The sequence below is a fragment of the Arvicola amphibius genome, chromosome 1, assembly GCF_903992535.2.
Source record: "Arvicola amphibius chromosome 1, mArvAmp1.2, whole genome shotgun sequence".
In the NCBI taxonomy this organism is placed as follows: domain Eukaryota; kingdom Metazoa; phylum Chordata; class Mammalia; order Rodentia; family Cricetidae; genus Arvicola; species Arvicola amphibius.
The window spans coordinates 103987094-104001963 of NC_052047.1; the positions used below are offsets into that span (position 1 = coordinate 103987094).

At 44.2% G+C, this 14870-nt stretch overlaps 1 protein-coding gene across 6 annotated transcripts in view; it reads left to right on the plus strand.

The window, feature by feature from the left end:
* Positions 1–14870, plus strand: part of Numa1 (nuclear mitotic apparatus protein 1) — a 79165-nt gene that overhangs the window by 23292 nt on the left and 41003 nt on the right. The window contains exon 1 of one of the 6 annotated variants that reach the window (XM_038323341.1): positions 11708–11773. The exons of 2 other annotated variants lie outside the window; for them this stretch is intronic. The gene's annotated coding sequence lies outside the window, so the exon portion shown is untranslated. Of the gene's footprint in view, positions 1–11707; positions 11774–11953; positions 12152–12211; positions 12581–12931; positions 12982–14870 lie in introns of those variants that run through there. 3 more of the 6 variants (XM_038323328.1, XM_038323322.1, XM_038323357.1) reach the window with 3 other exon arrangements.

Genomic DNA, 14870 nt, shown 5'->3' on the forward strand with positions numbered 1-14870 from the left:
TATTAAGGTGTTAGAGCCCCTGGAACTGGAGTTATAGATTTTCTTTTTTTTTTCGAGACAGGGTTTCTCTGTAGCTTTGGAACCTGTCCTGGAACTAGCAGAGCAGGCTGACCTCGAACTCACAGAGATCCACCTGCCTCTGCCTCCCAGGTGCTGGATTAAAGGTGTGCTTCACCATTGCCCGGCTAAATTACAGACAGTTGTGACCTACCATGTGGGTGCTGAGAACTGAACCCAGGTCTTCTGGACAAGCAGCTAGTGCTCTTAACCACTTAGCCATCTCTCCAGCCCCAAGGGGTGCACACCTATAATCCCAACATTCAGGAGGAAGGCGTATCTCTGTGAGTTTGAGGCCAGCCTGCTCTACAGAGAGCTAGTTCTGGGATAGCCAAAGCTACATAAAGAAACCCTATCTCAAAAAACAAAACAAAACTTTCAATTTTATCTGTATCTATATCCCGGGGTTCTATATAAAGATTTCATTTAAAAGGAATTTACTTTTTGTTTGTTCATTTTCTGTTTACTTGTTTATTTTTGAAATAGGGTCTAATATAACTCTGAATATTCTTGAACTCTAATTTTCTAGTGGCCAAGGCTGGCCTCAAATAAGATCTCGATCTCACTCGTTAAAACCTCCCAAGTGCTGGGATTACAGTGTGCCACCATGCCAGGCACAGTGGGTTCACTTTTAAAATATAGCTTGATATATGGAATTAAAAAAAATACCTATATCTTCCTAGGGAAAAAATGTTTCCTCTGCAAGTTACTTAAAAATTACTTCATTTGGGGCTGGAGAGATGGCTCAGTGGTTAAGAGCTTTGCCTACTCTTCCAAAGGTCCTGAGTTCAATTCCCAGCAACCACATGTGCTCACAACCATCTGTAATGAGATTTGGTGCTCTCTTCTGGCCTGCAGGGATACATGCAGGCAGAACACTGAATACATAATAAATAAATCTTTAAAAACAAACAAACAAAAAATTACTTCATTTAATTTAAAAAAAAGAAAAAGAAAGAAAGCTGGTCAGTGGTGGTGCACGCCTTTAATCCCAGTACTCCAGAAGCAGAGGCAGGTGGATCTCTGAGTTTGAGGCCAGCCTGGTCTATAGAAGGAGTTCCAGGACAGCCAAAGCTATACAGAGAAACTCTATTTTGAAAAACAAAAACAAACAAAAGAACAACAACAAAACATTGTAATGTGACTGGTCAAATATATTTGTATGTAATTGTGCATATCGTTCTAGACACTTTAACTCATCTCTAGATGGCCTGCAGTGCTCAGCATAATGTGAGTGCTATGTAGATAATTATAATACTATGTTATTAGGGAATAATGGCAAGATGTAAATGTACGTGCTCAAAAAATAGTTTGAAACCTCTTGTTATTAAGGAAGTCTTTATTTTTTTGCTTTTAGAAAGTTTATTTAGAATACCTACTTGTTGAAGTTAACATAATTTTATAGACCATTAGAAAAATTCTTTTCTCTCTGCAAACATAACAGGTTAGGAATAATAGATTAGAAATGTATACATTGCCAGGCGGTGGTGGCGCACGCCTTTAATCCCAGCACTCGGGAGGCAGAGGTAGGCGGATCTCTGAGTTCGAGGTCAGCCTGGTCTACAAGAGCTAGATCCAGGACAGGCTCTAGAAACTACAGGGAAACCCTGTCTCAAAAAACCAAAAAAAAAAAAAAAAAAAGAAAGAAAAAGAAAAAAAGAAATGTATACATTACGAGGTTGGAGAGATGGCTCAGCGGTCAAGAGCACTGGCTGCTCTTCCAGAGGACCCAGGTTCAAGTCCCAGCACCCACATGGCAGCTCACAACTTTCTGTAGCTCCAGTTCCAGGGTAGTGAATACCCTTACACAGACATACATACAGGCAAAACACTGATGTACATAAAATCAAAATAAATTATTTTTTTAAAAAATGTATACATTACAAAACCTGTGACTATCTACACATTTACTATGCACCTTAAGAGAATCCAGCAGTGTGCTGTACTTACACTGCAGGTAGCAACACACTTAAAGCCTATCATACAAAACCAACCAGCGATAGTGCTTGACTTTATAAACAGCCATTAACTGATTTATTTAAAATTAAATGTATTTAACATGCTAAAAAGTGAAAGTAAATTCAATTGAAGGTCTGTGGCTCATCATTCAAATGTTGCATGGCATTTCTTTCAAATAAAGAATTGCAATATTATGGTATTGAAATAATTTTCATGACAAATGAAGAGGCTAATTTTTCTAAATACCTTATAGAGTATAGACACATTCATTTTCCGCTAATGAACCTCCAGCCTCTTAATAGAAGATAGTATTTATCTCTGCACTTCACATTTATCTCTGCATTTCACATTATTATCTTGTTAACTCCTTAAAGCACAAGAAAACTATTATTTGCATTTATAGATGGGGAAAATGAGAGCACAGCAGGCTAAATCATTTGTACATTGTTGCATAACTAGCAAGTTATATGGCCACAATTTGATTTAGGCTACTTTAACTCTAGAGCTTATGTTCAGAGCTGTTGATGCCTGTTTTTTTTTTTTTTTTTTCCTTTTCTTTCTTTTGTTTGAGATAGGATCTCACTCTGTAGTCCAAGCTGGCCTAAAACTCACTGTGTAGCCCAGGCTAGCTTCGAACTGTAAGCAATCCACTTTTCTTAGTCTCCTTAGTACTAAGATTATAATCATGCACCACCAGACCTAGGATTATGCCCTCTGTTTCTTTTCCATTTCATATAGTTAGGACCCTAAAATATATCTTTAATCATGGAGTCCCCTCAAGGTTCTAAAAACCTTGATTGTCTCTCGTCACCTGCAGGCACGATTGTCTCTCAATTCCTTAAGTGCTTTGTGATCTGATTGGACTTACCTTGTCTTAGAAAACATCACTACAAAATGTAGTGTGCACAGCTGTTTCTTTAGCTATTTTGGCAAAACTGTACTCATCCTGTTAATACTTATACAGTTTTGAAGCTAGTTCTAGTTGAAACTTTCCCTATCAGTTCAGCCCATCCTGACTTACTTAGTCTCCCACTCTTACCCCAAACCAGCATCTTCTGTTCTCCCATTCTGAAATCTTAATCGGTACGAGAATCTTAGAGGACTTTTAGTTCCTACCCTTGCACAGCTCTATATGCAAAGAGCGCTGGAGAAATATCTCAGTCAGTCATGGTGGTGTACATCTGAAATTCTAGCACTGAGGAGGTTGAGGCAGGGGAATTAGGAATTCAAGGTCAGCCTTGGCTGCATAGTGAGCTCTGTATCCTGTTGCACAGTCTAGTCTCTACTTGTTCAGCTTCTGCCTCTTCCTGACTCCGGCTCACCATTGTGTCAGTCCCTTTTCAAAAGCCCGTGTAGGAACTGGCCAGATAGCTGTGTGGGTAAAGGGGTGTCCTAATCACTGTTCTAGTGCTGTGAAGATACACCATGACTGAGGCAACTCTTAGAAAAGGAGGCGTTTATTTGGGGGTTTGCTTACAGTTTCTGAGGTTATTGTATTATCATGGTGGGAGTAGCTGACAGTTACACCCTGATCTGCAGATAAGGGGGGGTGGGGGAGAGAGAGAGAGAGAGAGAGAGAGAGAGAGAGAGAGAGAGAGAGAGAGAGAGAGAGAGAATGAGCATACTGGATTGCTTATGTACTTTGAAATCTCCAGCCCACCTCCAGTGATACGCTTTCTCCAGCAAAGCCTCACCTTATAATCTTTCTCAAGAGCATACTTAGAGTAGAAGGAGAGAACTGACTTACTGAAAGTTGCGCTCTGATTTCCATGCACCTTGTTCCCTTAAAGTAAAAAAATATAAAAATAAAATAATTAAAAGCCCACTTAGTATGAGTTCTCCCAGGAGGCTTTTACACTTCCCTCCTCTTGGCCTCCTAACCTGTAACCTGGCCATTGCTTTCCCACTCCTTACAGCCTCCTTGAAGCCTGTGTCCTTTGACCTCAGATATGTCTACAGGTGTGCTTGCTTGCTCTCTCTCTCCCCTTCCTTCCTTCCTTCTTTTTTTTTTCTTTCTATCTTGGAACTTACCTTGTAGACCAGGCTCCACCTGCCTCTGCCTTGCAAGTGCCAGGATAAAAGGTGTGTACCACCATATCCGACTCAGATGCGTTTTTTATTTCATAGTATTTTTAAAATCTCTACCACAGTAAATAGAATTGTTTCTTTCATGTTTATAGTTTAATATCCCTGGTTACATTTCTTGTATTGTCCTAAAAAAAAAAAAGCAACATATAACTTTGTCGTTTTGGTTGTAAGGCTAGCTTTTAATGGCTGAGCTATCTATTCAGTCTAAGCAACATATATTTTGAAGGAATTCTGTCTAAACAAAAAGGCTTAGCTCTAACTAAAAGGGGGAAATTTCAGTTATTGTGGAAACTGCTTGTATAAAGTTTTATAATTTTCTTCTCTTACAGGTTAATTGTTTGACATTTATTCATTTATTTAGTGTATGTTGGTATTTTGCCTTCATGTATGTCAGATCCTCTGGAACAGGAGTTATAGACAGGTGTGAGCTGCCATTGTTGGTTCTGGGAATTGAACCTGGGTCCTCTGGAAGAGCTCTTAACCACTGAGCTATCTGTTTAGCCCCCCCCCCCCCCCTTTTATTTTTTATTTATTTTTTGAGACAAGGTCTTACCGTGTAACTCTGGCTGGTCAGAAACTGACTATGCAGACCAGGCTGGCCATGAACTCACAGATATCCATCAGCCTCTGCCTCCTAAATACTGGGCTTACACAGCCAGTTTATTTAGCACCTTTAAGGATGGGGAAAATGACATCTTCACTGCCATCTTTATGAGTGTGTTTCATGTGGTAGAAACATAAACGGGGAATGCTCAGATGCTTTGTATACACAAGAAGCCTGTACTGATCTGACTCAGGCTGGACTTGAGATGTGGAAAGCAGTGATTAGACAGCTCGAGTTTAAGTCCTGGCTCTGTAACCTTGACTGTTATTCTTGAAGGGCAAGGGTTTCCCTACTGAATATCAAGTTCCTAGTGTATAAGATTGGAATAGTAAGGTTCTTTTGCAAGGGATTAACTGAGATGTGAGAATAGTCTTTTCAAGCCTCACATATAGTTCAGGCACCTACATGTGCCCGGCTAAATTGGTGCTCCTTGTTTCCAGGGACCACTTTGTATCAGGATTGGTGGAACCTGCCTGTCCATAGCAACCCTTGTAGGCATGGCATCCAGCACAGTGACAAATAGCAGTGCCTGTTTCTGGGAGTGTTATTTGTAAAAAAAAAAAAAAAAATCTCTAACCAGTCATACTTTGATTCTTAGAAAACTAGTTCTGTGGCAAGATTGGTGGTTAATGGTATGTTATCCTTCTAATAGAATCATGGGGATTTTGGGGTTCTATTCTAATCCCTTTGTTACAGAGACCTAAGTGAGGGAAGCAACATAGGAAGTCCAGAACTTACCTCCAGGGACTTGCAACATCAAAGACAGCATGCTTTCTGCCACTATGGACTGGAGGCTGTGTCTGGGAGTTACAGTCAAATTCCTGCTGATTGCTTCTTTTGCCCTTTTTTCATAATTCTGTGTTTATAAGCAAATATACTATACTGTACCAGCTATATTGCCTGTAGGGAGACACAGCATTTTACTACTCTGTGGAGGGCGCTGAAACAGGGCGAACAGGTTCCTGGAGTTTTGAAGAAAGGCCGTGGGGGAGAACTGAGTCTGACTTCTTGGACCTGCTGATCAGTCCTCTCTGGGTGTCACTTTGTCCTGTGCTGCTTCTCCCAGGAGGCTTCAGTCTTCCCTGCAGTGACTTATTAACCAGCCAAGGCCCTCTGGAGAGGGAGAGCAGGGTGCTGGTAGATGAGCCGGAGTCAGGCCTCTGAAACAGTCCATCCTGCAGCCAGCTGCTTGGACTGCCTTTCCTTTCAGCTTCCTCTTCCCATCCTGAGGCATCGCCAGCAGCTCTCTAGTGGAAGGCTTTTCTTCAGTGCTTGTTGCTTCTGATATGTTTTGCCATTTTTTGTTTGTTTTCAAGACAGGGTTTCACCTTGTAGCTTTGGTTGTCCTAGAACTCACTATGTAGATCAGGCTAGCTTCAAACTCACAGATTCATCACCTCTCCCTCCTGAGTGCAGGGATTAAAGGTGTGTGCCACTATTCTTGGCTGAATTTTGCTATTTTAATGACTATAAACTTCTAGCATTCTCAATTAGAAACACAAAATACTTGTGTTTTTTATTTTTTTTGTTTTTGAGACAGAGTCACATTATATATCTCTGTATGGCCTGGAAGGAACTCTCCATATAGACCAAGATGGCCTTGAAGTCAAAAATATGCCTGTCTGTGCATACTGAGTGCTGGGATTACAGGAGTGTGTGTGCTATACCTGACTGTGATTACTAAAAAAAAAAATATGCCTGTCTCTGCATACTGAGTGCTGGGATCACAGGAGTGTGTGCCGCTATACCTGACTGTGATTACTAAAAAAAAATATGCCTGTCTCTGCATACTGAGTGCTGGGATTAGAGGTGTGCACCACCACCGCCTGGCAAGAATGTACTAGCTTTTATTTATTCAAGACTGTCTCCTCTAGAGCAATAGGGTATGGTAACCAGTGCCCTGCTTGAAAGACTAGCTCATGTAAACAAGTCACCCAAGTCCTGAACTTCAGACAGCCATATGCAGTGTCTTCTGGTCTTTACTCTGCCACTTGATCTCCGGACATAGTAAATACCTAGACCGTCATTGTTGTCTCTGCTATTACTGTAATTCATAGTACCAGGCACTGTATGAAATCCTCACATTAACTCAACGAGGTAGATACTGTGAGTACCTCTATTTTAGAGAAAATGAATCTGAGAATTAGAAGGATTAAATAACTTGCATAAGGTCACCTAGCTAGTAAGTGTTGTAGCCAACAGTTTGGATCTAGAGACCAGTTGCGTCTGTCCCTAGAGCCTCTCCTCTAAGACAGCCCTTCCCATTTTCAGAAAAGTCTGTAACTTATAAAGGCCTAAATGACTAGGAGGTAAAACTGGAGCCAGGTTATAGAGGCCTTGAATTGAAGCATGATTAGTAAAAGCTCAGGGTTTGGGGTTCAACCTGAAGCTCTTACCTCAACCTTAGTCCAAAAATGGTGATCCTTCCTCCACGAATCTCAGAATCAGACTGCAGGATTGAGAGCTGTTTCCTCCCATTTTATAGTCCTTTCCAGGGCTGGGGTTAGAAGCGTGCACCGCCCAGTTTCTATGGCAACTAGTGTGGCTAGTGGGATTAAAGGTGGTGTTTCCGTGACCTGGTCTGTAAGGCTGACTAGCGGTGCTGTTTCACTCTCAGATCTTCAGGCAGTCCTTATAAAATATAGTTTATAAAATACAGTTTATGAGATGCCACTGCATTGAGTGCCTGGTGTTAGAATCATCCCAGTTTTAGGCTTTCTTAGGGGAATTACTTTCTTTGTGTCTTTTTTTTTCATTGCTGAGGATCAAACCAAAAGCTTCATATATGCTAGGCAGTGTTCAAACATTGAGTTATAACAGCCTCTTCCTGTCACTTGTTTAAACTGTAAAACTTAACACTGACATTCTAAACAAGAATAATAAAATGAATACCAAAATGCTGTAGCCTCCTGTCTGCACTAGAAGATGGAATATTACCAGACTGTTTAGAACACCTGTGTGCTTCCAACTAACCATCACTCTCTCCAGATTCTGTCAGAACACACATTGTATTAGCCAACTCCTCCCCATCCCTTTTCTTCCTTTAAATGTTTTCAGTATTTCTATCCTTCCTCTTTTTTTTGGGGGGGGGGGTAATGAGTGGCTTGGAAAACCAGGCCAGAGCCAAGTGATCTTTCTTGGATGGAAGGAGCTAAGGTAATTTTGTTCTGCACTGGAGAAGAGAGAGTAATGGATAAACTTGCTAAACTAGCCCAAAAGTTATTTGGTCAAAAAGTTTAAGGACGGGGCTGGGGAGATGGCTCAGTGGTCAAGAGCATTGCCTGCTCTTCCAAAAGTCCTGAGTTCAATTCCCAGCACCCACATGGTGGCTCACAACCATCTGTAATGAGGTCTTGTGCCCTCTTCTAGTCTACAAACATACAAACAGAATATTGTATACATAATAAATAAATAAATAAATATTTAAAATTGTATAAAAAAAAGTTTAAGGACTTCCTTTCTGGCCAGGCAGTCAGAGACTGGCTCAACGCTTCCAGCAACCTGGCCACCAGGATCTCTACAGGTTGTATGGGCAGCCATCCACCAAACACTATGTGACAAGCTAACGCTAAGCAGGCAGTGGACGCTGGGGACCCTACCCCCCAGCCTCGGTGGCTCGGGAGTTATACATTCAGAGACCTGCCCTTCTTTCTGTCCTCCTCTCTCCTTCCTCCATTCCTCCAGGGAGTTATACATTCAGAGAACTGCCCTTCTTTCTGCCCTCCTCTCTCCTTCTTCCTCCATTCCTCCAGGTCTTTTCCTTTTGGTTTTGGTTTTATTTTATTTAAGGCCTTGTTTTGATTTTTTTTTTAAATTATTCATCTCCTGGATGAGGAGGTTCTGGTGGGAGCTGGCCTGGGTGGGGGCTGCAGGTGGCCCTAGAGTTGGAACAGTCTTTCTCATGGCACTGAACTCTCTCTCTTCTCTTTTTATTTATCTTTCTTTCTTTTTTTTTAAGCCCGGTCCTTCCTTCCCCTACATCGCTCCATGGCTGGAAGAAGCCTTGGGATGCCGACTCTCCTCACTTGCCCACTGGCCTGTTTCTTTTCCCTCCAGCTTTTCCTCTGGGCAGTTTGATCACTAGTGGAATAAAGAATGACCTATAGATTGTGGAGTTTTGTTTTGTTTTTTAATTTTTTAAAACCAAGAATGATTTCTTCTGCCTCCTTCTCACCGTGTTCCCAGACGGAGTTCAAGGCCACATCTCAAGCAGTTTTGGCACCTTCAGCCTGAGTGGAAACTTTTAAAGCCAGGAGCCCCAGGTCTAGGAAAGGTGAAGAAAGGATTTTACTAATGATAGTGACCACAGCGAAAGCAAATAGTAATAATATTAATAATAATAAAGAGAAATAAAAGAAATGATGAATAAAAACAAAAAAAAGTTTAAGGACTTGGTATAGAAATTCCAGAGGAGATTTCAAACCTAAGGCTGGCCACCTAGAACCAGTCACCTTGTGTTTAGAGCAGGAGCAAGATGGGAGATACAGTACCAGTTCTGTCTTAGGTGTGAGGTTTCAGGACTGACAGTTCCAAATAGGACTACAGAGATAGGGTGGGGAGTTTAGCAGGCCTTTTATTTTTACACAATCTCTGGGGTGTTGATTATGCCAGTCTTTAAGTTATTTTTTGTCACTTTCTTGCTATGAAATGTAAATTCATATTTGTGATGGTCCTTTGAATACGAGCCTTCGTTTCTACTAATAGCAGTTGCTAAGTACAGAGTACAAAGGGATGGTGAGGAAAGCCTGGGGAAAGCAAAGTCTCTGCAGTGGTATATATCTGTCTCACCTCATCTCCTCTACCTAGCATAGACATTCTTCTCTTGGTGGCTAGAGGTTGTGTTTGGAAGGCTGCCATACACTATAGTTCAGTGGAACAGATTTAATGAGCCGTGTAAGCTAGAGACTATGGCTGATCATTAAGAGGGAGTTGGCATTCTAGATGGAACATAGGACTTATGTGCAAATCATCTAAGATTTTTTTGATATGTGTACATGGTTATTACAGTGTTTAAGTATTTTAAAAACGTGTGTTTGTGTGTGTCAGAAAATAGCCCTTGGGAGGCAGTTTTCTTCTACCATGTAGGTTCCAGGACTTCATCTCAGATCAGGCATACCTTCTGAGCCATCTTGCCTTCTTGTACTTGGCTCTTAAAAATAAATCCAGCCGGGCTTTTGTGGTGCACGACTTTAATCCTAGTACTTGAGGCAGAGGCAGGCAGATCTTTTGAATTAGAGGCCAACCTGGTCTATAGAGCAAGTTCCAGGACAGCCAGGGCTACACAGACAAACTCTGTCTTGAAAAATTAAAAAAAAAAAATCCAAACATGAAAATGTAGTATATGAAGTTCCCAAGTGATATTGTTCCCAATAGTCTAGTACTGTTACCTGTTGACTGTTGGGCAGATTGAGACTTGAGGTGTCCCTTATAAGGTAAAAGTCAAGAGGTGAGCTGGTGGGGAAAAGGCACCATCTCCTGTTGCCGGAGGAACATCTCCAACTTCTTCCACACTGGTGACATCTGCCAGGACACTGTGGTGACAGGAACCAGCCTATGTGAAGCATCCATGAGCATCTATGTGCTCAAAGTCAGTGTGTGAGCAACCTTACTGATGCTACTGAGTTAATAATCAGACCTTAAAGCAAAGGAGGCTCTAATTTGTTCTTCATAGGAGTCTGCAGCTCAGAGACAGACCAGGGTTATGTAGTGATGATGATGTGTGGGAGTCTCTCTGCATGAGCTGTAATCCACCTGCTCCATGGAGAGGCCGTGAAGCCTAATGAGATGGTGCTCGTTAGGTCAGTAGAATGGCTTGGGCATGTTAGTGTGTACTCAGTAAACACCGGCCGCTGTCTGCTTCATGGCACCCTCGCATCTGATTCACATATCGTCCCATCTGTTTCTTCTCCCACTACAGTTCCTCCTGCTAGTTTTGTTTTGTTTGCATTTTACTATGTTTCTGTGGCTGGCCCGGAACTCTAGTAGTGGACCAAACTGGCCTTGCTTGACCTTGCCTTCTGCCTCGGCCTCTGTATTGCTGGGATTATAAGCATGCACCACCACGGTGGGTCTGGGTCTCCTCCCTGCTTTCTTTCAGCCTCTCTCTCTAATCCTTCTTCCCCTTTTCATCATTCTGTTTTACTCCACCATCTGTGTCCTCAGCACCCTTCTTACTGGGGTAGCTTTCTGACTCCCAGCGCTGCTAGAGACCCATCTCCGGGTAATCTGGCTCACACCACAGCTCTGTTAAAATCACTCACAGTCCTTTGTGTGATTCCTTGAAGTGGAGGATTTTCCATTCTGTCCCCACCTCACCCTTGGTATCTGTTCCTTCACTGCTACAACACTTTTCTGCCTTCTCCCTTTCCCCAGAGGAAAAATTTGCTTTGGTGTTTTGAGATCCAGATTAAAATATCACTTCAGTTTCTAATCTTACTCTAAACTGGTTAGTTTTTTTTTTTGCATCTTTTATGTGAGTTAACATGAACCGTCTTTGAGCAAAAGTTTTAGTTATTTCTGGCCTGTGGAATTATAACCCTACCTCAAATGTTGGTTATAATTCTTGCATGGGTATTCTCAACAATCCTTAATAGCAATTCCTTTGCACATAGTTCAATAAATGTTTCTAGTTGTAAAATGAAGAAATTCCATTTAACTATCTGGTAGGCTTCCCCAGCAGTTTTGGCTGTCCAGTGGGTGAAAGCGCCGTCGTGGTTTTGTCTGAGTCAGACATTTTTTCTTTTAATCATGTAGTTGCAGCAGACTCTAGGGATGAACCCCTCTGCCTGTGTCTGTTGAGGGTTCCAGCCAGTGCCTGCCATACTCAAAAGTGTACCTTGGCCCCTCAGCCCCTCCCCATAAATGCCCAGAGGAACGGGGAATTTTAGGTTCTGGCAGCTCTACTGGGATTTTGGCGGCCATTCCAGTCAACAATAGCGCAGCCGCCAGGACAGGACAGCGCAGGCCTGCGTTCCGCAGCAGCCAGAATCTGTCTGGGTTGCTTGTTTGGGTGGCTGAGTGGGAGGAGCGGGCACAGTATGACATCCTGGCCTTGCTGCGTAGAAGGTACGGGCTGATTTCTCGCAGGGAATGGGCTAGGGTGGCCAAGTCCCGGGGCAGGCAAGGTGGAGGAAGGAGGCCTGCGCTTTGTGTGCTGCCGAGCGGGCGGGCGGGCGGGCGTGCGGGCAGGCGGCTGTGCGCTGCAGACACGCCCCCTGCCGCAGGCGCCGCAGGAAGCTGCCCCTGTTAAAGGCCTGCGCTGTGCGGCTCCCGGCGCTCGGCTCTCAGGCTTCTGCGCAGGGCGCGTTTCCCGCCAGGGGCTGGCCTTAGGTTCGGCGGCTCTGGGCCTGCCCGACAGGGCCGGTCTCAGAGGTGGACAGGCCACCACTACTACCTTAAGCCCTGCTGGAAAGCAGCGAAGGGGGAGTGTCCCGGCCATCTCAGGTTGGTGAGGCCGGCCGCGGCGGGTGCGCTTTGTGTGTTTACGCCACAGCCGGCCGGCCCTTGCTGCGCGCGCTGTCCCTTCAGCAAAGGTCCCTGCTGGAGCGTGCCCTGCTCCCACGCGTTCTGCTCTGTTTTTAGGGGACTGGCAGGCGTGCCCCCTCCCCCAGAGCTCTTGGCTTCGCTGTCGCTCCCAGACCGCACGGAAGCACGCTGTTCCTTTAAAGAAAGCAGACTCCTGACTGTGACGCACTTCTGGCTGTCAGCCAGGAAGATTGCTTCTGCCTGGCCGACTGTGAAGAAACCCAACAACTTTTCTTTTGTGTGTGGGGTTCTTTCCATTGCCCCCCCCCCCATTTTCTCCTGTCCTTTCAAGATTTAAATGCTAATGGCGGATTAAAACCTGTAGATACGTTTGGCTTTAGGAGTCCGGTAAGGTTCCCAGCACTAAGACTTTTTCCTCCTTCTTTCTCTCTCTTTTTGTTGTTCAAAAATGGATGAGGGGGTGGGGTGTTCATCCCCCTCAGCTCCCTTTCCTGCGCCATCCTTAGAGGGGAGGAAGAGGAAAGGGAGAGCAAGTAAACACGCTGAGAAACAGACGCTGGCAGCGGAGCGTGCCAACATCCGGGAGTTGGCGCCTTTCTTTCCCCTCACAGATGTCAGCGTGTTTTTGTTTGGAAAGAGTAGTGTACACGCCTGTCCTAGAGGCGGCCCAGTAGAGGGCTTCCCAATTTCCTTGTGGGGTCCTAGGTGCGTTTGCAGTGTTGGACAATGAAAACTTGGACATTTTGTCAGCTGCCAGGGATCAGAGTGTGGAAATGTAGTGGTTGGAGGTAGGTGCTGATGAACTGCCCCAGAGGGCTGTGTGTGTGTGTGTGTGTGTGTGTGTGTGTGTGTGTGTGTGTGTGTGTGCACTCTGTCTGTAGGCCGCAGTTATAGTTCATGATTGCAGCCTTTCTGTCAACATCTTTCGGATCTAGATCTTGCAAAATATGGGGGAAAGGAATGGGTATCAGTATTGTTAGCTCCAGACGGACCCAGGTGATGTGTAAATAAAGAGATCTACCTCGGCAGAAGCAGATTGTCCTTTAATTAGAACAACGAAGGGCAGCAGTCTCTCTCGAGATGCAGGGGACTTGGGCTTTCTAGGGCAGACAAGGGAACTTTTTTGGGTGGGAGATTCCATCTGTAGATCTTTACTCCCGCTGTCGTAAATACTCAAGGCGATTGGTGTTGGACTTTATCGTTAGGAGCCCCGTCAGCTTCACTGTTGGGAGATTCTCAGAGCACCTGAGGCTTTTAGGTCATTAACTCCTCAGGTATTACCCCCTCCCCCTTTTGAGACAGGGACTTACTGTGTGTCTTTGCCTACCCTAGAACTCAGAGCCATTCTCCTGTCTCAGCCTCTCCAAGTGCTCTGGAGGTGTGAGTCATCAAGAACCTTTGATAAGCAACCTTTGAAGAAACAAGGAATGTAGATTTCCCCAGAAGTCTCATCTCTTCATTCTTTCCAGAGCTTCAGGACTCTTAGCCAAAATTTAGGTTACAAAGAGGGTGGTCTGTGAAGAGGACAAGGCCTGAGCTCAAAGTGAGTCCCTGAGAGCGAGTAGAGAATTCATCTGGCAAACTCATTTGCTTCTAATTTCAGAAATGCAGAGAGACTGTTTAGATTTGGTCCACTCAACCTACCCGGAGCTCTTCCCCAGAGTAGAAAAGATTTACACCTCATGGAGTAGTTGTTGGCTTTTTTTTTTTTTTTAATGTGTGTTGGTGTTTTGCCTGCACGATGATGTTGGGTCCCCTGGAACTGGAGTTACAGACAGTTGTGAACTGCCATGTGGGTGCTGGGAATTGAACCTGGGTCCTCTGGAAGAACAGTTAACACTCTTAACTGCTGAGCCATTTCTCCAGCCTGCTTTTTTTTTTTTTTTTTTTTTTTGGCAGTATTTCACTATGTCACCCTGACTGACTGACCTAGAACTTGGTATGTGGACCAGGCTGATCTTGAACTCACAAAGATGTGCCAGCCTTTGCTTCCTGAGAGCTAGGATTGAAGGCGTGGACCACCACACCTGGCTTTTTTTTTTAAGGTGGGGTTCAAGCAGTCCTCCTGTCTCAGCCTCCCTTGTTTGTTGAATTAACATTTTATCAAGGTAGCTTGGCCTTTACCAGGGCTCTCTAGTGTAATGTACCAGGTAAGGTCCAAATGGTTGTTTGCCTGAGTCTCTTGATGGATTCCTCCCAGAGGAGCTCCCAGCATCAGTGTTCAGTGAGTGCAGATGTTGCTCAGCTGGAGGAGAGGTATGTCTTTTAGAGAGGGTTACAAGAGCCTGCAATTTTTACAGTTACGGACAGGGTGGCTCCCAGAGTAAGTGGTGGTAAGTTTTGCTCCCGAGCTTGGGCATACATACGGAACAGCCATTTTCTCTGCCTTGGGAACCTTTGAGTTGGGGCTGGGGTAAGGTTTGAGGGATGATTCCTTGAGGTGGAAACCTCTGTGACTCTGAAATTCTGGGATTAGGAGCAGTAAAGAGTGAGGATTCATTATTGGCAGGGGCCTATAAATTGAGAGTTGGAACAGGTTAGTAGCTCTCTGGATCAAAGTTCCCTGTGGTGTTATCTTGAGCTAAGGTGGTGGTATTCGGGCAGACAGCCTCTAAGGGGGAGCTGGAGCTTAGACTGGGGGTGGAGCATGAGCATGGGAGGAGTTCTGCCTCTCAGA